Source organism: Heterocephalus glaber, unplaced genomic scaffold (genome assembly GCF_053883595.1).
Source record: "Heterocephalus glaber isolate CG9 unplaced genomic scaffold, H.glaber_assembly_v1.0 deba00000122, whole genome shotgun sequence".
NCBI classification, from domain to species: domain Eukaryota; kingdom Metazoa; phylum Chordata; class Mammalia; order Rodentia; family Bathyergidae; genus Heterocephalus; species Heterocephalus glaber.
In genome coordinates this window covers 45,243,012-45,257,142 of record NW_028258138.1, presented here as the reverse complement: position 1 = coordinate 45,257,142, position 14,131 = coordinate 45,243,012, and the positions used below count along the sequence as shown (strand labels likewise).

General features: G+C 36.1%; 1 protein-coding gene across 1 annotated transcript in view; it reads right to left on the bottom strand.

The window, feature by feature from the left end:
- Positions 1-14,131, bottom strand: part of Epha6 (EPH receptor A6) — a 916,320-nt gene that overhangs the window by 700,104 nt on the left and 202,085 nt on the right.

Here is a 14,131-nt window from a genome sequence, read left to right as displayed (position 1 = left end):
GAGTAGTTTTACATATTTTTGCTATTTATGATGAAACTTTTTGAGTATTTAACTAATATATTATAACTAAGAAGAAAAATCAAATTACAAGAAGAAAAATGCAGATCATAAAGCACAGTGCTGGCAGGTAACCCATTATCATCAGACCTGGATGAAGGAAATGGATGTCAGAGAATATCTTCATAAGCCCACAACCATACAGTCCAAGAAGGAGTTAAGTCAGGTGGCGCTCACATATTCAGTGCAGCATTACTCACAACAGCCAAGGCATGAACACAACCTTTAAGTATCAAATGCATGAATGAATGGATAAGGTATGTTTTACACATATATACATATGTGTGAATATTTTCAGCCTTGAATAGGAAATTGTGCCATTTGCAATAACATAGATGCACTTTGAGGACATTATTTTAAGACAGTAAGCCAGACACAAAAAGAGAAATGCTGCAGGATCTCACTTACCTATGAAGCAAAAACAAAACCAAACAAAAATAGCCAAATTTATAACAGAAAATAGAATGTTTGTTGCCAAGTTCAAAATTGGTAAAGCAGATTACTGCTTTACATCAAGCATTAAAAGAATATGACAGGTAAATGTTGACTCTGAGGTTAGCTCGATGCAACTGATAGTGATTTATCACTTTGTCACATGCCAACCCTTCTTATTTTTTTTTTTTTTGGTACTGGGGATTGAACTCAGGTCCTTGTGAGAGGCAGGCAGCAGAACCACTGAGATAAATGCCTGGCAAACCCTTCGTAATTATATTGTAGTTGGCTTTGTATGTAGTCACTTTGATTGAATTCTATAATGCCAAAAAATGCTATTATCTCATTATCTTGTGTTTTATAAAATGAAACATTTGAGAATGTGAATCTACATTTTAAACTATAAATTAGTAAATTTCATCTTTACTACATAATGCTTTAGATTGAAGTCTTAAAACAGTACAATTTTCTAAAATACATACAACTGTAAACTACAGAATAAATTAACAGTGGTTCACTGAATATTATATAAGAAAATACAGAAATCATTAAATATTTACATTTATTGTATTCAAAATGGACCTGATTTCACAATAAAGGATTATTTTTAAGTTTATCCACATGAGAGAATTTTTCTATGAGTTTTTATAGACTTAATAATTTTTGAGTTAGAAAAAGTTTTTGTGTCTATGAGGGAAATTCATAGTAGTGAATGCCCATACTAGGAAAACAGAGAGAGTTCAAATGAACAAGCTAATGCTGAACCTCAAGCTACTAGAAAAAGAAGAGCAAGACAAACCCAAAGATCATACAAGGGAGGAAATTATAAAAATCAGAGCAGAAATCAATGTGATGGAGACTAATAGAATGATATAAAAAATCAACAAATCAAAGATTTGATTTTTTGAAAAAGTAAATAAAATCAATAAACCTTTAGCCAACCTTATCAAGAAAAGTAAAGAAAAGGCTCAAATTCATGCAATTAGGAATGATAAAGGAGAAGTCACAAAAGATCCAGCAGAAATCCAGAGGGTCGTCAATACCTACTTCAAGAACTTATATACCAATAAGATGGAAAACACAGAAGAAACAGACAGGTTCCTAGACATGTATGAACTACTAAAGTTGAACAAAGAAGATATAAAAGTTCTAAACACTCCAATTATATTCAGTGAAATAGAAAAGGTAATTAAAAATTTACCAACAAAGTAAAACCCAGATCCTGATGGTTTCACTGCTGAATTCTATAAGACATTTAGAGAAGAACTACTGCCACTACTGTTTACTCTTCAATGAAATTGAAAGGGAAGCAATACTCCCAAATTCATTCCTGGAGTCAAGGGTTACTTTGATTCCAAAACCAGGGAAAGACCCAACCATAAAAGAGAACTACAGATCATACACCCTGACCAAGTTGGATATTTTCAAGGGATGCCAGGATGGTTCAACATACATGAAACAATAAATGTAATACATTATATTAACAGAGTCAAGGACCAAAAAACATATGATCATCTCAATAGATGCAGAAAAAAGCATTTGACAAAATCCAACACTCATTCATAATAAAAGCCCTACAGAAATTTGGAATAGATGTTTTTTATCTCAGCCTGATTAAGCCTATCTGTGAAAAACCAACAGCCAACATCATACTAAATGGTCAAAAATTGAAAACTTTCACCCTAAAATCAGGAACAAGACAAGGATGTCCACTATCACCACCTCTGTTTAATATAGTTCTTGAAACATTAGCTACAGCAACTAGACAAGAGAAAGAAATAAAAGGAATAAAGATAGGAAAGGAAGAAGTTAAACTGTCATTATTTGCTGAGGATGTGATACTTTACATAGAAGACCCAAAAAACTCCACCAAAAGACTTCTAGACTTAATTGACAGATTCATTATTGTAGCTGGATACAAGATCAACACTCAAAAATCAATAGCCTTCTTGTAATCAAATAACAGAGTCACTGAGAGAGAAATTAGAGAAATCCTTTCACAATAGCATCCAAAAAAATGAAATATCTAGGAATCAATCTAATGAAGGAAGCAAAAGACCTCTACATTGACAACTATAGCACTCTGAAGAAGAGATCAAATAGGATATAAGAAAATGGAAAGACATCCCTTGTTCCTGGGTAGGAAGAACTAATATAGTAAAAATGGCCATATTTCCAAAACTGCTATATAGATCCAATGCAATCCCAACTGAAATCCCAACAATATATTTCACAGAATAGGAGAAAAAAATAAAAAATTCATTTGGAACCAGAAGAGACCTAGAATGGCAAAAGCCATTCTAGGCAACAGAGACATGACAGGGGGTATCACAATCCCCCACTTGAAACTCAATTAAAAGACTCAATTAAAAAATGGGCATCTGAAATGAACCAACATTTTTCAAAGAAGTAAAAGCAGCAAATAAACATATGAAAAAATGTTCAACATCGCTGATCATTCAAGAGATGCTGATGAAAATAACACTGAGATTCTACCTCACCCAGAAAGAATGGTTGCTATCAAGAAATCAACCAATACCAAATGTTGTCAGGGTTGTGGGGAGAAAGGAACCCTTCTCCATTGCTGGTGGGAGTGAAGACCAATGGAACCACTGTGGAAAACAATGTGCAGAAACCTCAAAAACTAGGATTAGAGGTCCCTTTTGACCTAGCTATTCCTCTTCTGGGTATCTTCCCAAAAGAAATAGAAGAACACAGCTCCAGTGCAGAGGATGCTTCCAGGTCAATGTGCCACAGCTTTCAGCACAGAGCAGGATTCTGGGTCAGTGTGCCACAGCTCCCAGTGCAGAGGAGGCATCTGGGTAGGGGTGCTACAGCTCCCAGGGCAGAAGAGACTTCCAGGTAGGTGTGCCACTGTTCCCCGTAGGCAAGAGGCTTCTGGGTCAGCATGCCACAGCTCTCAACACAGAGGAGGCTTCCAGGTAGGTGTGTCACAGCTCCCAGGGTAGAGGAAGCTTCTGGGTAGGTGTGCCACAGCTCCCAGCACAGAGGAGGCTCCCCAGTCAAGGTTCTACAGCTCGCAGCACAGAGGAGGCTTCTGGGTAGGCATGCCACAGCTCCCAACACAGATGAGACTTCCTGGTCAACACGCCACAGCTCCCAGGTCAGAGGAGGTTTTCAGGTCAATATGCCACAGATGCCAGTGCAGAGGAGGCTTCCAGGTCAGCATGCCAAAGCTGCCATGGCAGAGGTGGCTTCTGGGTCAGCGTGCCACAGCTCCCAGCGGAGAGGAGGTGGCCTGCGCTGGAGCCAACAGCACTGCCACCCCCCTCCCTCTGTCAAAATGAGAAGACACATAAAGAAGCCTCAGAACCATACTTTCAGATCACCTACAGCAACCCCAAAGGGAAATGAGAAGGAATATGCTGATAGTCAACAACCTGGACTCCCTGAACTGGCAATGAAAGAGGATCTGGAAAAAATTAAATCAGAAATAATTTCTCAGATAACAGTAGAGATTGTGCCCATAGTACAAGACATAATTAATAAATCTAGAGAGGACACAGATAAAAAAACAGAGGAGCTAAGGAACATGAGGGAATCCCAACATAGGAAACAAATGGAATCCATAAAACAGATGCAAACAGATTTCCAGGAGATTAAAAACACCATTGAAAGTCTATGTAGCAGAGTGAGCCAATGTGAAGAAAGAATTTCAGATATAGAAGATAAGATTCCAATTAGTGACCAGGAAAAGAAAAATTTCTCTAAAATTGTAAGGGAACACGAGAAATCAATCCAGCAGCTGCTAGATGATGGAAAGAAGAATAACATAAGACTGATTGCGGTCAATGGAGAAATGGGAGAGAGCAGAGATGACATAAAAAAGCTGTTCACAGAAGTGATGGCAGAAAACTTTACAAGCAGGGGAAAAGAACTTGAAATGCAGATAAGTTAGGCATATAGGACACCAAATAGCCTTGATCAAAAAAAATCTACACATAGGCATATAATAGTTAAGATTCCAGAAACCCAACAGAAGAACAAAGTTCCACAAGCAGTTAGAGAAAACAAACAAATCACATACAAAGGAAAACCCATCAGAATCACAGCAGACTTAATGCAAACCCTCAAGGCAAGAAGAGCTTGGAATGATGTATTTCAAGCCCTAAAGGAAAACAACTTCCAACCCAGATTGATGTATCCTGCAAAAATATCTTTCAAAATTGATGGTGAAATAAGATACTTTCATGACAAAGAGCACCTTAGAAACTTCATGAATATCAAACCAGCTCTCCAAAAAATTTTAGACAAAATCCTAGGAAAAGACAACATGTATCACAACCCCAGGAATCCCAGCAAAATGAATCCACCAGGGACGACAAGAAACTAAAAGCAAAGGGGGAGAATCCAACAAAAAGAAAAAGTTATGATAATGATAAGTCAATATGTATCAGTTATAACCATCAATGATAATGGTCTCAATTCACCAATCAAAAGAAACAGAGTGGCAGAATAGGTCAAGAAGCAAGATCCAACAATATGGTGCATACAAGAAACACACTTAATTCAAAAAGAAACTCATAGACTGAAAGGTAAAGGGTGGAAAACAATACTCCATGGGACAGGAACCCGAAAAAAAGCAGGAGTAGCTATCTTCTTTGCAGATCAAGTGGATTTCAAACCAACACTGATTAAGACAGACAAAGAAGCACACTACATCCTTGTAAAGGGAACAATCCAAGACGAAGAGATGACAATCATCAATATCTATGCACCAAACACCAGTGCACCCAACTATACAAAACAAATACTAATGGACATGAAAAATCATATAAGCACTAATAAAATAGTAGTGGGGGACCTCAATACTCCATTGTCACAAATAGATCAACTAGACAAAAAACAAGTGAGGAAACACTAGAACTCAAACTCTTGAACAAATGAACTTAACAGATGTTTACAGAGTGTTCTACCTCACAAATCAGAATAGACATTCTTTTCAGCTATACATGGGTCATTCTCTAAAATAGACCACATACTCACTCATAGAACATATTTAGGTATGTGCAAAGGAATTGAAGTTATGCCTTGTACATTATCAGACCATAGTGTGATCAAATTGGAGCTCAATAGCAAAAGAAATTGCAAAAACTTCATAAACACATGGAAATTGAAACACACACTTCTGAATAACCAATGGGTCACAGAGGAAATTAAGAAGAAATCAGACAGTTCCTACAGTTAAATGACAATGTGAATACACCATATCGGAATCTATGGGACACAATGAAAGCAGTCTTATGAGGAAAATTCATAGCAGTGAATACTTATATTAGGAAAATAGAGCGAGCCCAATCAAACAACCTGATGCTGAACCTCAAGCTCATAGAAAAAGAAGATCAGGACAAACCCAAAGCCCACAGAAAAGAGGAAATTATAAAGATCAGGCAGAAATCAATGCAATGGAGACTAAGAGAAGGTTATAAAACAATCAATGAAGCCAAGAGTTTGTTCTTTGAAAGAATAAACAAAATTGACAAACTCTTAGCCAACCTTATGAGAAAAAGGAAAGAAAAGGCCCAAATCCATGCCATTAGGAATGAAAAGGGTGAAATTACAAAAGACCCAGCAGAAATACAGAGGATCATCAATAACTGCTTCAAGAACCTATATGCCAATAAGATGGAAAACACAGAAGAAATGGACAGATTGCTAGACTCTTATGAACTACCAAAGTTGAATGAAGAAGACCTAGAATTTCTAAACAATCCAATATCAACCAATGAAATTGAAAACTTAATTAAAAACTTACCAAGGAAGGCCCGGGCCCTGATGACTTCACCTCTGAATTCTACAAGATATTTAGAGAAGAACTACTGCACCTACTGTTTAAATTCTTCAATGAAATTGAAAGGGAAGCAATACTCCCCAATTCCTTCCTGGAAGAAAAAATCACCTTGATCCCCAGAGCAGAGAAAGACCCAACTGAAACAGAGAACTATAGGCCAATCTCACTAACGAGCATAGATGAAAAAATCCTTACTAAGATATGGCAAATAGAATGCAGAAGATCACCAAGAAGATCATACACCCTGACTAAGTGGGATTCCTCCTAGGATGCAGGAATGGTTCAACATATGCAATTCAATAAATGTAATACACTGTATCAATAGATCCAGGGACAAAAACCATATGATCATCTCAATAGATGCAGAAAAGCATTTGACAAAGTCCAACATGCATTTATGATAAAAACCCTACAAACAATTGGAATAGACGGCCCCTACCTCAATCTGATAAAGGCCATCTATCATACTAAATGGTCATAAACTGAAGTCCTTCACACTAAAATCAGGAACAAGACAAGGATGGCCACTATCACCACTCGTATTCAATACAGTTTTGGATACACTGGCCACGGCAATTAGATAAGAGAAAGAAATAAAAGGAATAAAGATAGGAAATGAAGAAGTCAAATTATCATTATGTGCAGATGACATGATACTCTACATAGAAGACCCGAAGAACTCCACCAAAAGTCTTCTAGACTTAATAACCAAATTCAGTCAAGTAGCTAGTTACAAGGTTAACACACAAAAATCAATAGCTTTCCTCTACATGAACAACAGACTCACTGAGAGAGAAACAGATCAAACAATTCCTTTCATAATAGCATCCAAAAAACTGAAATACCTAGGAATCAACCTAACAAAAGAAATCAAAGACCTCTTCTCTGAAAATTATAGCACTTTGAAAGGAGAGATTTAAGATGATATCAGAAAATGGAAAGACATCCCTTGCTCCTGGGAAGGAAGGATCAATATAGTGAAAATTGCCATACTTCCCAAACTGATATATAGATTCAATGCAATTCCAATTGAAATCCCAGCAGCATTCTTCACAGACCTGGAGAAAACAATCCAAAAATTCATTTGGAACAAGATGAGACCCAGAATAGCAAAAGGAATTGTAGGTAACAGAGACATGGCAGGGGGTATTATAACTGTCAACTTGAAACTATATTACAAAGCTATTGCGATAAAAACAGACTGGTACTGGCAAGGAAACAGACCTGAGGACCAGTGGAACAGATTAGAAGATGGAGAAACAACTCCAGACACACTCAGCCACCTCATCTTCGACAAAGGAGCCAAACACCCTCACTGAAGGAAAGATAGCCTCTAAATGGTGCTAGAGAAATTGGGTTCCAACTTGCCAAAGACTAAAACTAGACCTATGTCCCTCAACATGCACTAAACTAAAATTCAAATGGATTAAAGATCTAAATATTAAAACAGAAACGCTGAACCAGTTGGAACAGAGGTTAGGTAGAACTCTTGAAAACACTGGTGTAGGAAAAGATTTTATGAACAAAACCTCAGTTGCCTGTGAACTAGCACAAACAATCAACAAGTGGGATCTCTTATTAAAAAGCTTCTGCACAGCAAGAGAAACCACCAACAGTGTGAAGAAACAAACCACAATGTGGGAAAAAATTTTCACCAGTGGTCCCTCAGACAAAGGTCTACTATCTCGAATCTATAAAGAACTTAAAAAAAATCAGACCTTCCAAATTTATAGACCCAATCCAAAAATGGGCATCTGAAATGAACAGACATTTCTCAGACAAAGAATTAGAAGTGGCAAATGAATATATGAAAATATGTTCAACATCACTGGTCATTCGAGAGATGCAAATGAAAATAAAGCTGAGATTCTACCTCACCCCAGAAAGAATTTCTGCTATCAAGAAATCAACCAGTAACAAATGCTAGTGGGTCTATGGAGAAAGAGGAACACTGCTCCACTTCTGGTGGGAGTGTAGACTGGTGCAACCACTGTGGAAATCAGTATGGAGATATCTCAAAGAACTAGGACTGGAAGTCCCATTTGACCCAGCTATTCCCCTGCTGGGAATCTTTCCCAAAGAATTAAAAGAATCATACCACAGTGATATATGTGCACCCATGTTCATAGCAGCATAGTTTGTAATAGCCAAAACTTGGAAACAGCCCAAATGCCCATCAAGTGGAGGCTGGATAAAGAAATCATGTTTTTTTTATAAAATGGAGTACTACTGAGCCATAAAAAAAGAGAAATTAGAAATTAGAGACATTTATTGTTAAATGGATGCATATTGAGGTCATACTCTGAAGTGAAATAAATAGGACACACATGTGTAAATACCAAATAGTTTCTCTAGTGTGAGAAACTGAAAGTGTAAATAAGGACTAAAAGGTACAAAAGATAATGTGAAATCAGAAGAAAAGAGGCACAGGGCAAGGGGAAGGAGGAGGGGTAGGGGAAATCAAAGAAGGGAATGGAGTTAATATGAGAAAATGAAAAAATTGAAACAAAGCCTTGTAAATATGGAGGGATGGAGTGGTTGAAGAGAGGGCAGAGGAAGGGGGGGCGGGAAATAGAACCAAGAGTGTTTATGGAACGGTGCAAATTTCCAGTGATGAATGTCATTATATTGTATACCTAAAGTGTACCAATAAAAGGATATATAGTTTTAAATGAAGAATTAGAAGAATAATATCACAGTGATACATGCATACTCATGTTTGTAGCAGCACAGTTTGTCATAGCTAAAGCTTGGAAACAGCCCAAATGTCCATGAAAAGGAGATTGGATAAAGAATTTTTTTTTTATGGAGTACTGCTCAGTCATAAAAAATGAGAAATTAGAGACATTTATAGCTAAATGGATGCACATCGAGGACATACCCTTAAGTAAATAAATAAGACACACATGTCTTATTTAGCATAGCTTCTGCATAGCTTCTTATTCTGCATAGCTTCTCTGGTGTGAGAAACTGAAAGTGTAATTAAGGATTAAAATGAATAATTGATAACAGGAAATAGGAAAAAAAGGTTCAAAGAAGTAGGGAAAGGGGAGGTGTAGGGGAAAGGAATGAAGGGAAAGCAAAACATATGAGAAAGAAAAATGGAAACAAAGGCTTTGTATGTAGGGAGGGGTGGAGGGGTGGGAGGGGAGGGGAATGGGGAAAATACAACATGTAAAGGTACAAGTTCCCAATGATCAATGTAAATGTACTGTATACTTAAAATGTACCAATAAAAGAATTTAAGAGAAAAGAAAAAGGTTTTGTGTTTACCTTCCTACATATTCATTAATATAATAAAGTTGAAATGCTCAAATTTTTTGTCACATATCTTATTTTTTTCAATACATTTTACCTATTGCACCCCAATCTCAAAGGTGTAATACAGTGGTGGTGAACCTATGGCATGTGTGCCACAGTAAGCTGTTTGTATCAATGAAAGTTCTCTAAAAGGTTTGCCACCAGTGACATAATCTAATAAGTATCTGAAAGTCAAAGGCCAATTAAGTCTATTTAACACATACAGGTTTACAGGTTTTTCTTCTAGCACGTAATTGTTTGGTTGGTTGATCTCTTTCTTTTTCCCCTCTTCATTCCTCCATTCTTCCCTTTGTCCTTTCTTCCTTCTTTTTTTGCCCATTAAACATTGTAATAGGCATCTTAACTTTAGTCTGTTAAAAGAATACAGTTATTGAGAAGGACATGACGAGTAAAGTTGACAATACTGACAGAAATTCAGTCTCTATAATATTTCAGATGTCTGAAGACTACTCCACTGAAGTGGTTCAGCACTCCCTTGATCCAATCACCTTCTAAAAGTCCCATATTTAAATATGTGAAACTTTTAGGGGACATTTTAGGTCTTAACGATAATAGCTTAAAAAAACAGACCTAACAAAAGTTTGGGTTTTTGTTACATTTTTGATGCTTCATAACCAGACTGGATGTTGGAAAAAACAATGGTCAATGAAGACTCATACAAGAAGAAAGGTTCCTAATTAGAATATCTAGCTCCCACAAGAAAGTGAAGGAAATGAATCAATCAGCTATGGAATCTGCTTTGAAAAGGAGTATTGCACTATATCTTCTGCAGTTTGGTAGCTCAGTTAGTATTCCTTAGTATTTGCTGAAGAGTACCAGCATACAAGACACCCTTCTTGGAAAGGTCTTCCAGGATTCCTTATACATATGTCTTACAAGTATCCATTATATTGCTGCTCAGGGGCAAAGTTCCAAAAGGGGTGAACAGGTAGCTCTAGTTAGGGTAAACACAGCTGAAACCAAAAGAAATCCTGTTTGTGGAGCTATGATGACAAGTTACATATGCTTTCTGGTCCTACATTATAGCTGAGGTCTGAGCTATCTTGTATTTGGTTTATGAATTTCAAAGACCACTAGGTCAGCTGTTCACATTCCAGAATTTCTGAAATAGAGAATAAAATTTCAGCCTGCCTTTCATGGGGGGAAAAGTAAGTCATTAAATAAAATAAAAAAGATGCAATACAAAAGCCAGAGCAATACTCATGTGACTGAGTGGTTACTATAGGGGAAATTGCTTCACTTTGTCACTCTTTTATTGTTATCTTTTCTCTACCTACTGTCTGCTCTAATGGCTTACCTGCTGAGATCAAACTGGCAGGCAACTACATTGCTAGGCAAAGGCCTCAGATTGCCTGCTACAGAGAAAGTGAGTGGAGGGTTGGCAAGATTTTAGTTTCATCTGATTGTACACGGGGCAGTATGCTTCACCTTTGTGCTCCCATTTGAATGTAGCTAAGTGTTCATCTCTCTACTCAGAGCTACCTCTGAGATTCTAAAAGTCCAATCCTCTCTTTGAGAGTAAGTGCACCTGCTTGAAAGTAGAGGGAATGGTCTAATAGTCTATCTACCAGGAGGCAACCCCCTAGCATTGACTGTACCAGTCCTACAGAATACTAAGACATGGGGACATGAAACATTAGCATCAAGCAAACTCTTCTTCAATGATAGGATTAAGATAACGTGAAATTTCAAAGACTGAGACTGCACTGAGAATTACACTGTTAGACAACTTTCTGTCACTTTAAAAAAATACCAACTTCAAACAAAAAAGCTCATTTTTGTCCACAATTTTGGAAAATTTAGTCCATGATTTCATTGTTTTGATCCTATGGAGAGTCATTATATCAGAATGTGTGGTACAGCAAATACACTCCCATGTCCAGGAAAAAAAAAAGAGCAAGGAGAACACTGGGGGTCATAAATCTCATTGGTGGCACACCTTAGAGTTATAAGACCCCACTCAATCCTCCTCTTAAAGGCTTCACTACCTTTCAATAGTGCCACACTGAATAATAAGCCTTTCATATAGAATTTTGGGGCACATTCAAGATGCAAACTATAACATACACAAACTCAGCACAGGAATTTAGAATTTTGATATTACACCGTGAATGCTTATGATTTAACTGTAAGTCCAGAGCCACTAAAATTTGTCTCCATGATATATAAGCTACCAACCCATTGTGTGAATAAGAGGACAAATATCAATACTAAAGCAGTCAGTTATCAATATGCAAGACAGAGAGTGGATCGTTACAGAACGAGCACTCCTAACTAGGATGTTTGTGTCTAAGTTATAAACAAGGTGATTTTTTTTTCAAATGACACAACTCATATTACACCATAATACATATACATACTAGGACAAGAGAAGAGTTAGAGTTTCTGGGAATAATGTTCAATAAATTGAAAAAATATCTCAATTCTATATCCAAATCTCAGGCATTAAAACAAAGGAAAAAAGACTGGAAATCAGGGAAGGTACAGGGTTTCAATGGGTTAATGATCAATTGTCAGATATAGTACAAAAGCTTGGGACAAACTCTCTAAAGGGGAAGTATATGTAATAAACGCATGAAGCACAGGAACAGGGAGAAAGTTGGTCCAGTAGTAGATCATCAACTTACATGCTTTTGAGTGGGACTGTTGCTACAGAGAAAAGAAACAGAAGACAACGTGCTAATTTATCACAACCTTTTATAAACAACCACCAATAGAAATAAGTAATCAGCAGAGGAAGAAAACAAAATGATAAAATGATCTGAGAAAGATTATTCTAATTCTTGAGCAAACATTTTCTTTGGTTTTATACTCCTTTCAAAGAATCAGTATTAAATTCTAAACATCAGAGTTAATGACTTGTTTTCCACTGCTGTGTAAAATGTTGAATCAATAGGCATTCATAAACCACAGGTAAGACTGAGAAAAATTGGCTAATACAATTTCCCCAGACCATAGTAAACAACTTCCTTGGTGTTCTGATGATAAAATAAATTATCTCTGAGGATTTGATGTAGTCAAAGAATTAAATTATTTTACTTCTTGAATCATCTCTAGGGATAATATAAATTCTTGGATCATTATCGCTATGCTAAAATCAATTTGGATTGATTAGAGAAAGGGAGTTGAAATAATAATATAGAAAACACTCCAAGGAGTTCAAATTTCTATAACATGAAGAATTTATAATAAGCTGTTCTATCCTTAAGAGCAAAGGCCATGGTAAATTGAAAATAGTTTGGATACCTTAATCATAATCTATTATCTTTTGTTTCTAAGTTTAAAGAGTGTATTTTGACAAAAATTTCAAATATAATGAGGTTATTTTACATTATGAAACATGATCTATTTTAAGATATTCAAAGTCCATATTTAAACTTTTCTATAATATGTGCTCTTTCATATTAATAAAAATTTTATAAATATCCCTCTATAGTGGAGACATAAATGGGTCATACCTGAAAATTACTTAAGGCAATAAAAGTTGAGAGTGCTGAAATCCACTAATTCAAGTGGATATCAAGAATTGAGTGTTGATAAATTTATGTTTATAACAGGAGCATAATTATTATTATGATGATGATGATTAGCAGAGTCCTATTGAGATCTATACTTTTCAAAAAGTTTTGAATTATTCCATTTTGTTTCTCTTTTCTGAATTGCATATCACTTCATTGTCTTGTGCAGTTTTAATGAACTTAGCTGTACAAAGGCTACAAGGGCTCATGTTGAGACTGCAGTTTGCTCACTGTCCAATTATATTACAAGGACTTATTGCCTAACAGCTTACTTAAAAGTGTCCCATGGCTGCAATGAAACAGCCAAGACCAAAACCTCTAAACTTACAGCAAACAGCTGCCACTTTTTTTTTCTTAACTCTTAACAACATGTCATATGTAAGTTTTACATAAACATGCATTTTAAAACCACCTTCTTTCTTCAGGGTATTTGAATCTAAATGCTTAACTATTAAAGACTGAGAAAAATTTGAAATTAAACAAAAATACATACATTTTTAATATTCTACTTTGTTTCCATGACACTCAATCCCTTAATTTTCCTTCTCCATATATTTTTTGTGTGTGTGTGTTTGTAGATCCTATCTTTAGTTCATTTCCTATGCAGTCTTCAATCTATTCCAAACTGCTTCTGTCTCTGCCACTCCTTGCATTTTATCTAAATCCTATAAATTACAATTGCAATGGACAATTCCTAATATGTATTTTAATTGACCTTTTTTCAGCAATGTAGGTGAACATGTTGACATTTTTTCCTCTCTTCACATTTCAGGCTGTACAGTATTGTTTTCCTTTTCTTTTCATTGCGTCGTCCTTTCTATTTTTCTTTCTAAATCCTTTCATTTTGCCTACTTATGTTTTGAGTTTTAGGTCATTTTGACTTTCTCTATACTCCTGTCCTAACTGAGCACATTGATTCTCTACTTTCAGTGACCATGTGTTGGTCACTATTAGTTAATTATTTTCAGCACATCTAGGCTATTAATACAAC